The following is a 12,500-nucleotide window of genomic DNA, read 5'->3' as shown; positions in this document are numbered from 1 at the left end:
AGAGAGAGAAAGAAAGAGAGAGAGAGAGAGAGAGAGAGAGAGAGAGAGAGAGAGAGAGAGAGAGAGAGAGAGAGAGAGAGAGAGAGAGAGAGAGAGAGAAAGAGAGAGAGAGAGGAGGTAAGAAGTCACGATTGACCTGCGCATTGATCTGCGACCGCCTCACCCAGAGGGCAGTCGGATCCACCCACACCCCACGAGCCTCCACCCTGAGTACATCACTCACCCCTTCCGTACCAGGTGATACCTTTCCTCATAATCCCAGCTGTCGTCAAGCGATTTATTTCACTTGTGTGGTGGTGAACAGATCATGGACGGCAATCCAGATGGATTCACATAGATTGTAGCACTGATACCAGCTGTACGCTGTATTGCCCTAATCAGAGCGCCAGCTGGCTAATCAAGTGGTATTACTAAGGAGCTACTAGCTTATGACAACATTGCGCAATCTATGTAGTATTGCTCATTTGTACATCACGGTCTTAATCTCCGACGTGAAGCAATACACATTGATAAAGAAGCAATATAATATGTACACACCAACAAGCAATACACATTCAGAGAAAAGTAATTTATATGCTTATGTAGAACCAACAAGCAATGTCTTGGTGGGATCAATACATTGCTAAATGCAGCACAATCCAGCGAAAAGCAATATAAAGAAAACGAGAAGCAACACACAGCCCAGCAAGAAGAAATTAATTATCAATTATTGCCCCCCCCCTTCGCCTCGAAATAACCCGCGATCCCACGATAACCGCCAACGTTCCTCTGGTCCTCCAAATAGATCTGTACAGGAAGAAATGTTGGACTGCTGTCTATGACGTGTGAGTCACTGTATGTTAGCTCTCCTTTGAACCCATTTCAAAGACCAGGTGCCAGCCCACCGGGGTTGCACATCACGCAGGTGGTGATGATAGGCTTTGGGAGCGCCCACAGTTAGTTCGAGTGAAAAACCATACCCAACTGCATTCACTTCTGAGCACTACAATGGCTAATGGCTACCTGGAAGTTTGGGAGTTTTGCGAGTCGTAGAATTACGACGTGAACAACTTATTCCGACTTCGTAAACTTACTATCTCGTAAACTCACGATCTCGCAAACTTACGACCTCGTAAACATAAGATCTCAAACTTACGACCTCGCAAACTTAAGATATCAAACTTACGATCTCGTAAACTTACGACATCATAAACTTACACTATCGTAAACTTACTATCTCGTAAACTCAAGACCTCATAAACTTACGATCCCGCAAACTCACGACCTCATGAACTCACGACCTCGTAAACTCACGAAAACAATCTTACGACCTCGTAAACTTACGACCATAAATTTACGACCTCGTAGGCTTACTATCTCGAAAACTTACGACTTAACGATACTCTCGTGTATAAGACATAGACCACTGTAGAACACAGAAGTGAAGCCGACTGTGCAACGACCAAGAGACGGGAGGCATTACATATGAATGTATCAAGTATCACGTCACTACCTCTTGGTCATCTGGCGTGACGCTCATACAAATGTGGAGAGACAGACAATACATGGCGCGTGACGTCACGGTACGCCCACGTGACACGCCGCTCCACAACGTCGCCAAGTTCGAACGTTACGTGACGCTTTTCCCCTATACGTTATTTGGAAATGTGACGCGCTTTCGTGTGATGTTACGTCACATCTCTTCCCTGAGAATTGAAGGTTTTAGCATTTACTCCAGATGACGTCATGCCATTTCATTCAGTTGAGGTTAGCCTGCTTCGTAGCAAAAGGGTTAAACCGGGTTTAATGTGTGGTTTGATTAGGTCACCCCCTTATAAAGAGGAAAGGTGTTTTTGGTATATTTATCTAAATATGTATTCATGTATGCATGTACTATATGTATGTATGTATGTATGTATGCATGTATGTAATGTATGTATATATGTATGTATGTATGTATGCATGCATGTATGTAATGTATGTATGCATGTATGTAATGTATGTATGTATGTAGGTATGTAGGTATGTACTGTATATACACATGTACACGTAAGATATACTATACATAAGGGCTGGCACACATCTTTTTTCTTTACATTACACACGCACACACACACACGTACACACACACACACACACACACACACACACACACACACACACACACACACACACACACACACACACACTTACACACGTACATACACACAGTGAAAACATAGATGGAAAACCAATCAGGCAAATGACAGCAATTGCATTGCTGGTGCGCACTCCACAGGGACTGCAGCAAAAGCTACCTTTGCAAGAGAGAAGAGCGTCCCCCCACTCTCCCCCCCTCAAAAAAAAAAAAAAAAACGAAAACGAAAAAAAAAAAAAAAAAATTGTGCTTCCGCAACCCAATGCTTATCTATACCGTATCAATAAAAGAACTAAACTATTGCTGGCACTTCTATGGAAAGGTAATAGTTTGGTTAATATTTATGCATCTAAATACATTTCCATTGGCGTTGTTTTTTGTTTTTTTATCATTTCGTCGTCGTCGTCACCATCGTTGTGGTCGTCGTCATCGTCATCGTCACCATCAATGTCACCGTCATCGTCATGATTATCGCCATTATCGTCATTGTCATCGTCGTCGTCATCATCATCATCATCATCATCATCATCATCATCATCATCATCATCATTATCATCATCATCATCATTGCCGTCATCGTCATCATTATCATTATCGTCGACGTCGTAGTCATCATTATTATCATCGTCGTCGTCGTAGTCATCACTATCATCATCGTCATCAACATATTCATCATCGTCATCATCAGCGGCAGTTATTAAAAATCCACTGTTAAACAGATCCTTTTCCCAACCTCTTCAGTAACTCGTGTGGTTGTCCTGCTACTCCTGCAAACTTTTCCAACTCTTCCAGCCACCTTCTCCCTCACTAATTCCATAATTTCTTATCGTCCATTCTGAGACACTTCCTGTATCTATCATTACCTTTTCTAGGCTAATAATCCTACACCGAATCCATTTCTTTCCATTCATCTCCTCTCATCTATCATCTATTTAATCTATCATCAGTTCTATTCTCCCTTCTGCTGGTACCGATGTCTTTATAGCTCTCTCTGTGTATCCCTTGATTCAGTGGCAATAAACCTCCATTGCCTAATTCATCTTCAATCAATTATACGATTCCTTGAGCTCATGAATCATCGTTTCTGAAGTGGTTAGTCACTTATCATTTGGTATTAGAAGGTACTACACAGATTGTCTTATCGGAACCGCACGAAATTGTAGAAGAAATAATGATGAAAATAAAGATGAATGAAGAAATAAAGAAATTAATGGACAAATCTGTCTATATAGTATATATAAGAGAGATTGCCTATGAACAAATAAGAATAATATTAGAAAAAGATATAAATAAACAAACAACATGAAGATCAATCAAATGAATAAATAACGAGATAACCTATGAACAAATAAGAATATTATAAAAATATATATACAAAAAACAAACAAACAACATGAAGAGCAATCAAACAAATAAATGAATAACGAGATAGCCTATGAACAAATAAGAATATCATAAAAATATATATATAAACAAACAAACAAACAAACATGAAGAGCAATCAAAGAAATAAATAACAACCAGACGAAAATAAGTTTTTGTACTACACGTCTTATGAACAGAACAATACAAGGCTGAAAAAAGGAACAGGAAACAGAAATGTCCGCGAACCGTGGCAAACTTTAATGGCATAGCACGCGAGGAAGACAGAAAAGAAAAGAAGGAAAAATCTGTGGGACATCGTATATCTACCTTGTATAATACTGATGGCGAGTTACACAGCCTCCCCTTTATTGTGCGAGGCAGTTGTTCCTACAGTCGTTCATATGGTTTTTGAAATTGTACACAGGTGTCATCGTCATTGTCATCATTATAATTGTCATCATAATCATCATCGTCATCACCATCACCATCATCATCATCATCATCAACTTATCATCATCATCATCATCATCATCATCATCATCATCATCATCATCATCATTACCATCTCTCCCACGAATCCCAACGTCTGCCATGATACTCCTGCAAACTTCTTCATCTCTTCTTAGCACCTTTATGGGTCCCTTTCTATTGCGCTTTCCTTCTATTGATGCCCAGTCAGTAAGGCCTTTGTTCCATCTCTATCTCTTTTCTGGCTTTGTGTCATACAACACAGACGCGTTTGGAACATATTTGAACCAGGTTTGATAGAACGGGCATCGTAATGTAAAGGAGTTTCATAGTATAAAAGGGATTAGACACTAAGTAATTTATTCTGGTTGAGTCCAGACGACTTAATTCACCAGAACAGGTGTGCGAATGGCGTCGTACTGAAAGTGTTGTATAGAGTCACGATGTCGTCTCCATATGGGCTTTGTCTAGGCCGTCATCAGGCGATTTAGCGAATGGATGAGTCACCGCGGCATGTCATATTCAAAACGAGGCAACTTGACTACGTCACGGCCTCAAATGAGATATCTGCCACCTTTCTCAGTGAGGTGTGAATTGTATTAATCACTGTCAAGGCTAAACTTTATCCTTCACAAAGGTTTGTCGGAATAGATGAATGAATCACTGGGTTCTTGTTTCGGCCGTTGAGACTTCTCCAGCCGCGTTGCGATTGTGACTTGCAGTTCTTTTTAGTGGCAATTCCCAAAGGGCAAAGAGCCCGGCCTTGGGGCACTCCGCGTGTCGCTGTCACAAGTCCCCGACAAAAGCCTTGCCAGAACATAACGCATACCCAAGAACTGTTACTCAAAAGCTCTTAAAGAATGATAAAAGCATTAACAGAACACAACGCTCAAAGGGCCCAAAGGAGTAGTAAAAGCCCTGCCAGAAAATAACGCATACTCAAGAATTGGTACTCAAAGAATCTAAAAGCAACGGTTCTTAGGCTAACCATTTTTTGTCACGAGCCAAAATCCTCTCTACATCTGCCATGGCAACTTGTATCCTAAAAAAAAATAAAAAAAAATAAATAAATAAATAAAAAAATAGATATATATAAATATATATATAAAAAATGTATATATATATATATATAATATATATATATATGATATTAATAATAACAAAAATATAAAATAAGTAAAATAAATAAAAGCAAATAAATGAATAGACAAATGAAAACAATAAAATAAATTGAAATAAAATAGATACACAAATAAATGAATTAAATAATTGTAGATGTTTAAGATTTCTGACGTCTCTCTTTATAATGTGGTGCTCAGACGTTATTGGTTTAGGCATTCTAATACAGTATTATTACTATTAGTATTTTTAAGGAATATAATAAAAGCCTCACCAGAACATAGTGCTCAACTGCTCTAAAGGGATGATAGATATACTTACAAACAAATACACAAGGACCAACCCCGGGGTACTCCAGCCTTGGGTATCACCAAAAAGTCTACCAGAAGCTTCCCCAATACAGTATATAACACAAGAACCCACAGTAAACTCCTTTGAAGGAGTTTATTTTATAATGTTCATTTGTTTTGTTATCATTTGTCTGTTTATAATCATTTGCTTGATTCACATTTATTATTAGTTATATGTCAATGTCTTATTGTTTGCTATTTACCTGTTTGTTTATTATTTAACTATACCTATGCATTTATTTATTTATTTATTTTTATTATAATTTTTTCGCATCCGACCTAGACATGGACCAAAAGGTCTCCTGTCGGCATGTTCAGCCTTTGTAATCCTTTGTAATCCTTCATGAATGGATCATGAACATCCCGGACGTATTACTGAAATCTCAAACATTACACGAAATAACACCACGTACTAGGCGACTTATACGTAACCGGAAACGTGTTGCTCTCGCATTTGTTTATGCGTGGGTTCGAGTCCGCAATTCTCTCCGATTCCCTGCTTTTAAAAGTCCCTTAGGCAAAGGGCAAAGATGACTGCCACTGCCCCGGCTACTCAGCGTCTCCTGGCGTAGGCTCCTCACCCCCCCCCCCCTTCCAGGGTGACTTTCGGGCCTTGGAAAGAGGTCACGGGTCTGCCCGCGGAAGAGCTTCACTCATCTTTAAAATCTATTTCATCGAACGAAGGAAAACAATTACGAGTCGTATCGGGAACTCCGCATCTCCTGGACCTCGATACAAGAAACGATTCCAGGCGTAAAGTTTATTAACGAATTTCCTTCAGAGTTCAGTTTCCATAGAGGATACACGTGTACCTACCGTCACAGAAGAATGGCACTGCAGAATACTTACACTAATCTAGAGCACTGTACTCTGTATGCAGTGACCAAACATATATCTAATTTCGATTCTCTTTCATAATTCTGTTTCCATAGCAACCAAGGTACATATGTGCCGTCACAGAACAACTGCACTGCAGAACACACGCAAGACATTCTAAAGCACTGCATTCTGTGTGCAGTGACCGAAGAGAAACTTAAGAGAGAAAGCCTACGATTTAGTACACACGTTTACGGATGGAAGGATTTTGTGTATATCCAGACTTGGGTCAATGCTACCAAGTGTCTTTCATCTGTGTCCTGTTCCAACTCAACAGAAACCTCTTGAGACGGTGGCACTATTCTATTGCCGAAGAAGAAGAAGAAGAAGAAGAAGAAGAAGAAGAAGAAAAAAAACTCCCATTTTCTTATCACTCATCCACCATGACGTCACTGTCTCAATTCTTCATGTGAAGATTTTTTTTTTTTTCTACAAGAACTTTTTCTACAAGGACTTTTCATCTACTACTTGTCATATAATTTCCCTGACCTCCTTTCTGTTAATGATCTTCGAAGGGGAACGCAGAGGAGGAGGAGGAGGAAGAGGAGAGGGAAGAGGAAGAGGAGGAAGAGGAAGAAGTAAGGGCGAGAAATATATGAAGTCTTGGTTAAATAGAAAACCTTTGAAATACCAACCAAGCGTTTCGATCATTACATCACCAGCTACGGTCTGTGAATAGAAAGCGTGGGATGACTGTAACACAAACGAGTTTCATGCTCTTCCCATTCCTTTATTTATCTATTTATTTATTTATCTTATTTATTCATTTATCATTTATTTATTTACTTATTTTTTATTTATTTTTTATTTCATTTTTTTTTTTTTTATTCATTCATTCATTTTATATCCTTTTCTTTTTCTTTCTCCTCTTTGTCCTTCGTCCTCTCTACTTCCTTACCCTTATTTTTATTTTTTATTTTTTCTATTTCACTTTCCCTTTCATCTTGCGTTCTATTGTATTTTGTGCATTTTAGTCATTATATTGTTGAGCTATAGACCAGAATTAATTTTTGTCAATGTGACGGAAATGACAACTAAAGTATTATCTATCTCTATCCACCTATCTATCTATTTATCCTCTCCCCTTCCTTTCTCTTCCCTTCCTTCCAGACCGGAAGAGCGAATGGCGGTCGCTGGAATTGTCGCCTCCAGAAAGATCGACAGACGCAGACCATCTGGACTACTAGCTACCCCTTCTCCAGGTCTTCCCGGATGGGATGTGGGAGAGAGGGAGGGAGAGACGAGGGGGAGAAGAGGAGGAGGAGGAAGAGAGGGAAGCTGGGGGGACGGGGGGGGGCGAGAAGCGACACGAGAGAATGCACCTTTTTTACCTGACGCTCCCAGTCTCACTTCGAAACCCCCCGCCCAAACCCCCCAACCCCTTAACCTCTTCTCCCCCCCCTCTCTCTCCTCATTCACATCACCCCGTACGACCAACAATAGATGTATTTCATTGCCAATAACCAGCGCTTCTATTCACGGGGACGGTATCACGCCGAAGAGGTGGAGTCATGTATGTGATGAACATAAGAATAAAGGAGACTGCAAGAGACCATAAGGCCTACACTAGACATTACCACTTGTCATCCCCATCCATAAAGATGTCTAACCATTTCTTTAAACAACCGATAGTTGCAGCGCTAACTACATGGTTACTAAGTCTATTCCAGTCGTTGACCACTTTATTGGTAAACCAGTTCTTGCCTATTTCCTTCTTAAATCTAGATTTGTTCAATTTAAATCCATTACTGCGAACAGATATATGAACGGCAGAAGTTAGAAAAAGAAAAGTAATCAGTATTCTTCTTTAAGCGGTTACTGGATAACGGTCACTCTCGAGACCATATCCTTTCGAAGTGCTTGTTCTTCCTTCCTCGTCAGGTGTCTCAAATGCATCAACAGCTGCGACAGCTGCAGGCCTTCTGGTTCTACAACTGTTGCGACGCTGGGAGGAGCACGTGCAACATAACATCTGTGGACAGCTGTCAGTTGACGTAGCTGTTGTCATAATTTTTTTTTTTTTACATTATCATAGTTTTTATTTATTATCTTATTATTAATATGATTTTTTTTTCGCATCCGACCTAGATATGGATCAAAAGGTCTCCTGTCGGAATGCTCCGCCTTTGTAATCCTTTGTAATATGGTTATGCTGCCACCATTGCTACAGATGGCTTGAGGGGTTATTACATTGGGCTATTTTACCTCCGACTTTTGGAACAGATTTGCATCCCTGCAGCTTTCGGGTAGGATTCTGATTTGTGCTGGAGGAAAATTATTTTCCTTCGGCATATCAAATAATGTTCTTTGTATTTTTTTGTTGTTGAGAAAATAAAATAGTTTGCCTTAGTCATTTCACGGCGGAAAAAGTTCTGGAGGTAGGCGGTATCGTTGGTCGGAGGAAAAATAGCCCAGTGTGATATCTTCTTTACCAGTATAACCTTTACAACTCACAGTACTCAGAGCATATCTTTACAACAACAACAACAACAACAACAACAACAACAACAACAACAACAACAACAACAACAACAACAACAACAACCACCACCACCACCACCACCACCACCACCACCACCACCACCACCACCACCACCACCACCACCACCACCACCACCACCACCACCACCACCACCACTACAGCACAGTTGATACCGTCAACACTACAGCAGAACTACAGAAAAGATAGTTTCAGAACACCCGGTGCTTCAGGTATGAAACCTTTTTAAGTAGCGACATATTTAGATATCGTTATCGTCACTTTGTTTACAATACAATCATCCAAACACAAAGCATCAACTGCCCCTGTGCAGCTAACAACGTAAAACATCGACCAATACTAAAAGCGAGGCGTAGGCAATGTTACAGGGACAAAAAAAAATACAGACACTGCAAATAAAACACTGCTAGGGCTGTTACCAAAGCACATCCGAGCTCAAAAACTGGAGCCCAGGCCACAACGGGGTTCGTACACACCTAATACAGTACAATTGCTGGAAGTGTTTTTTTTTTTTAAACAAAAGCTTAACGGTAAAACAAAACGCGAAAATAAAACGCCCTCAGCTATCAATACAGCTTTAGTGATTCGCTTTTATCCAGAGGTCCACCACGATAGAAGCGCTGGTAAATCATCGGCGACGATCGTTCCAGGGCCACTCACTTTCCATCTCTGGTCCGAGTTTACTTGTCTTTTGAATGAAATCGCATGGCTTTAACCCGAACGAAGTCAGTGTAGAATGGTAATAGTTTAAAGTGTTTAGCTTCAGTTGCCTAGACTCTTCAGAGAGGTGCTTCCCCAACTTCCTTTCCCTACTTCCTCTTTCTTCCTTCTTTCCTTTTTCTTCTTCTTCTTCCTACTTCCTACTTCTTCCTACTTCTTTCTTCCTCTTCTTCTTCTTCTTCTTCTTATTCCTCTTCCTCTTCTTCCTCTTCTTATTCCTCTTCCTTCTTCTTCTTCTTCTTCTTCTTCCTCTTCTTCCTCTTCTTCCTCTTCCTCTTCTTCAAAATCTATACATTCCCTGAAGATGTCTTAATAGACGAAAACGTCTGGACTACGTCTACTATTTCCCAAGTGGCTCCCACCATACATGTTTGTTCTATAGAATATAGAATCTCAGCTAGATAATAGTCTCTGGATAGACTATAGTTAGAAAAATAGCAAGAAACTCCCTCTGCAGACTCTATAGAACTTCTTACTAACACCAGATAATTTCAGTCATCTGATGACTACAACAAATTATGAAATGAAAAAAGAAACCAAGGATCATAAAATTTATGTAAAAACATCCACAGAATCTGTAAGAACTCTCGGAGGATTCCAACAACAGAATTCATAGGCTTACGCTATAAAAGAGGATCATCAATCGCTGGAATAGAATTAACAGTTAGGCTACTACAAGAGTAGATTTATAGTTTCCTTGAAGTAAAACATCATATGACATAAACTTAACCTCATACAATATCAAGATAGCTTGAATTACCATCTCCTGACAATACATTGTGAACACTCACCATCACAGAAAATGGGGACGATGTATCCGCAACTATCCTGATGCCAATACAGTACCAAAGGAATATCGTATCAAAGGATGACCACTCAACGGTAGTCGTCAACCCCTAAGGTATGGACCGTAATGTCTCCATTTGGTTTGTAAAGGTGTTTCCTCGTGTCTTACATTTACTCAAGATAACAGAAAGGAATCTCAATGTATCTAAGAGCCAATGGCGCAGTGGCACAAGAGCTACACTTAGTGCCAATCATGGCACAGGAGCCCCACTTGGCGTCAGAACTGACACGGGAGCTACAATTGGGTGTCAAGACTGGCACAGGGAGCTATACTTGGTGCCAAAATTGGCACAGGGAGCTACGCCTGGTGCCAAAATTGGCACAGGGAACTATAGTTGGTGCCAAGACTGGCACGGGAGTTACGCTTGGTGCCAAAACTGGCATAGGGAACTATAGTTGGTGACAAGACTGGCACGGAATCCACACTTTATGCGAAACTGGCACAGGGAGCCACACTTAGTGCCAAAACTGGCACAGGGAGCTACATTTGGTGCCAAAACTGGCACAGGGAACTACACTTGGTGCCAAGAGTAGCAGCCAGCTGGAGCACGAGAAGCTGGATCCAGCTGGCCTCAAGGGGAGCTATAGCCAGCATCAGGGGATCCACCTCTATTATATACCATACGAGTTAAAGCTGACATTGTGGAATGTGCACAGTCAGGTCGGTCCTCGATTCACCAAACATCTAAGATCGCAAGGTTTACGATAACTTGAAGAGGGTCTTTCGAAATAGGTCTTTCGATTTTCTTTAAAAAAAAAAGCTACTCATGGGGTAGGGAATTGTATGGAACGTCATTATGGTTATTGTCATACTAATTGATTAAAAGTATAATCGAGGGTTATGATATATCAACACTTTTGGACAAATCCTAAGGGAATCAAGAAACAGAACCTTAAAAGTGTGTGTGTGTGTGTGTGTGTGTGTGTGTGTGGTGTGTGTGTGTGTGGTGTGTGTGTGTGTGTGTGTGTGTGTGTGTGTGTGTGTGTGTGTGTGTGTGTGTGTGTGTGTGTGTGTGTGTGTGTGTGTGTGTGTGTGTGTGTGTGTGTGTGTGTTTACCTAGTATCTTACAGGAAGGGGAACTACGCTCGTGGTGTCCCGTCTCTGTATCTCACCATGTCTAATTTGCTCTTAAATTCGTGTATTGTCTTTGCACACACTATTGTTTCGTCTAGTTTGCTCCATACATCCACCACTTTGTGGGGAAAGCTGTTCTTTTAATGTCTCTTCTATAACTGTCCTTTTTGAGCTGCCGTCCATGTCCTCTTGTATTTCTTTTATCCCAATTTAGTAAGTCTTCTCTGTCAAGGACTTCCATACCTCACATGATTCTGTAGATGGTCAACAAGTCACCTCTTTCTCTCCTTTGTTCCGGAGTCAGCAATATTCTAGTTTTGACAATCTCTCTTCATATGACAGTTTTGATAGTGCTGGGGCCATCTTCGTAGTTGCTTTCTGTATTCTCCTTTTTTTTTTTTTTTTTAGTACTGGGTGACCATAGCGTCGCTGCGTACATCAATTTTGGCCTTATCAGTATGACTAGTATTTTCTTTACCATTTCTTCATCCAAGTAAGTAAAAGGCACTTTTATTGATCTTAGTAAGTTGTAGGTTTCTCCGACAATTTTATCTGTTTGTCAAGGGACATATTCTTTGTGATGATTACTCCCAGGTCTTTTCAGATCCCACTTTCTTTACTTCCTTTGTACCAATTTTGTATTGTCCTGATATCCTTTTTTTTTTTCTTTTTTACTTTTTTTTTTTCAAATTCCATTATGCTACATTTATTAATGTTGAAGTCCACTTCCCATTTCTGACTCCATTCCCAAACCCTGTTCAGATCTCTCTGCAGTGAATCACAATTCGTTTCAGTACTCACTTTCTTCAACAGTTTTGCGTCATCTGCAAAGAAGCTCATGTAACATTCCATACCCTCGTCCATGTCATTCACATAAATATCAAACATTATTGGAGCCAATACTAATCCTTGTGGAACTCCACTAATCACCTCTTTCCAAGTAGAACTCTTATCTCTGAGCACTACTCTCATTTTTCGTTCATACGAGAAGTCCTCCATCCATTTCAGTAGTTTATCTTGTATTCCTCCTATTGTTTCTAGTTTTCTTAATAGTTTTTTTTTTTT

General features: G+C 40.2%; 1 protein-coding gene across 1 annotated transcript in view; it reads right to left on the bottom strand.

Annotated features, from left to right (window-relative positions):
- LOC143020323 (MOXD1 homolog 2-like) overlaps positions 1-12,500 on the bottom strand; it is a 681,164-nt gene that overhangs the window by 650,909 nt on the left and 17,755 nt on the right. The gene's annotated exons all lie outside the window — the stretch shown is intronic.

The sequence above is a fragment of the Oratosquilla oratoria genome, chromosome 39, assembly GCF_046742065.1.
Source record: "Oratosquilla oratoria isolate Oo_2021 chromosome 39, ASM4674206v1, whole genome shotgun sequence".
Classification (NCBI taxonomy): domain Eukaryota; kingdom Metazoa; phylum Arthropoda; class Malacostraca; order Stomatopoda; family Squillidae; genus Oratosquilla; species Oratosquilla oratoria.
This window is presented reverse-complemented; position numbering and strand designations above follow the sequence as displayed.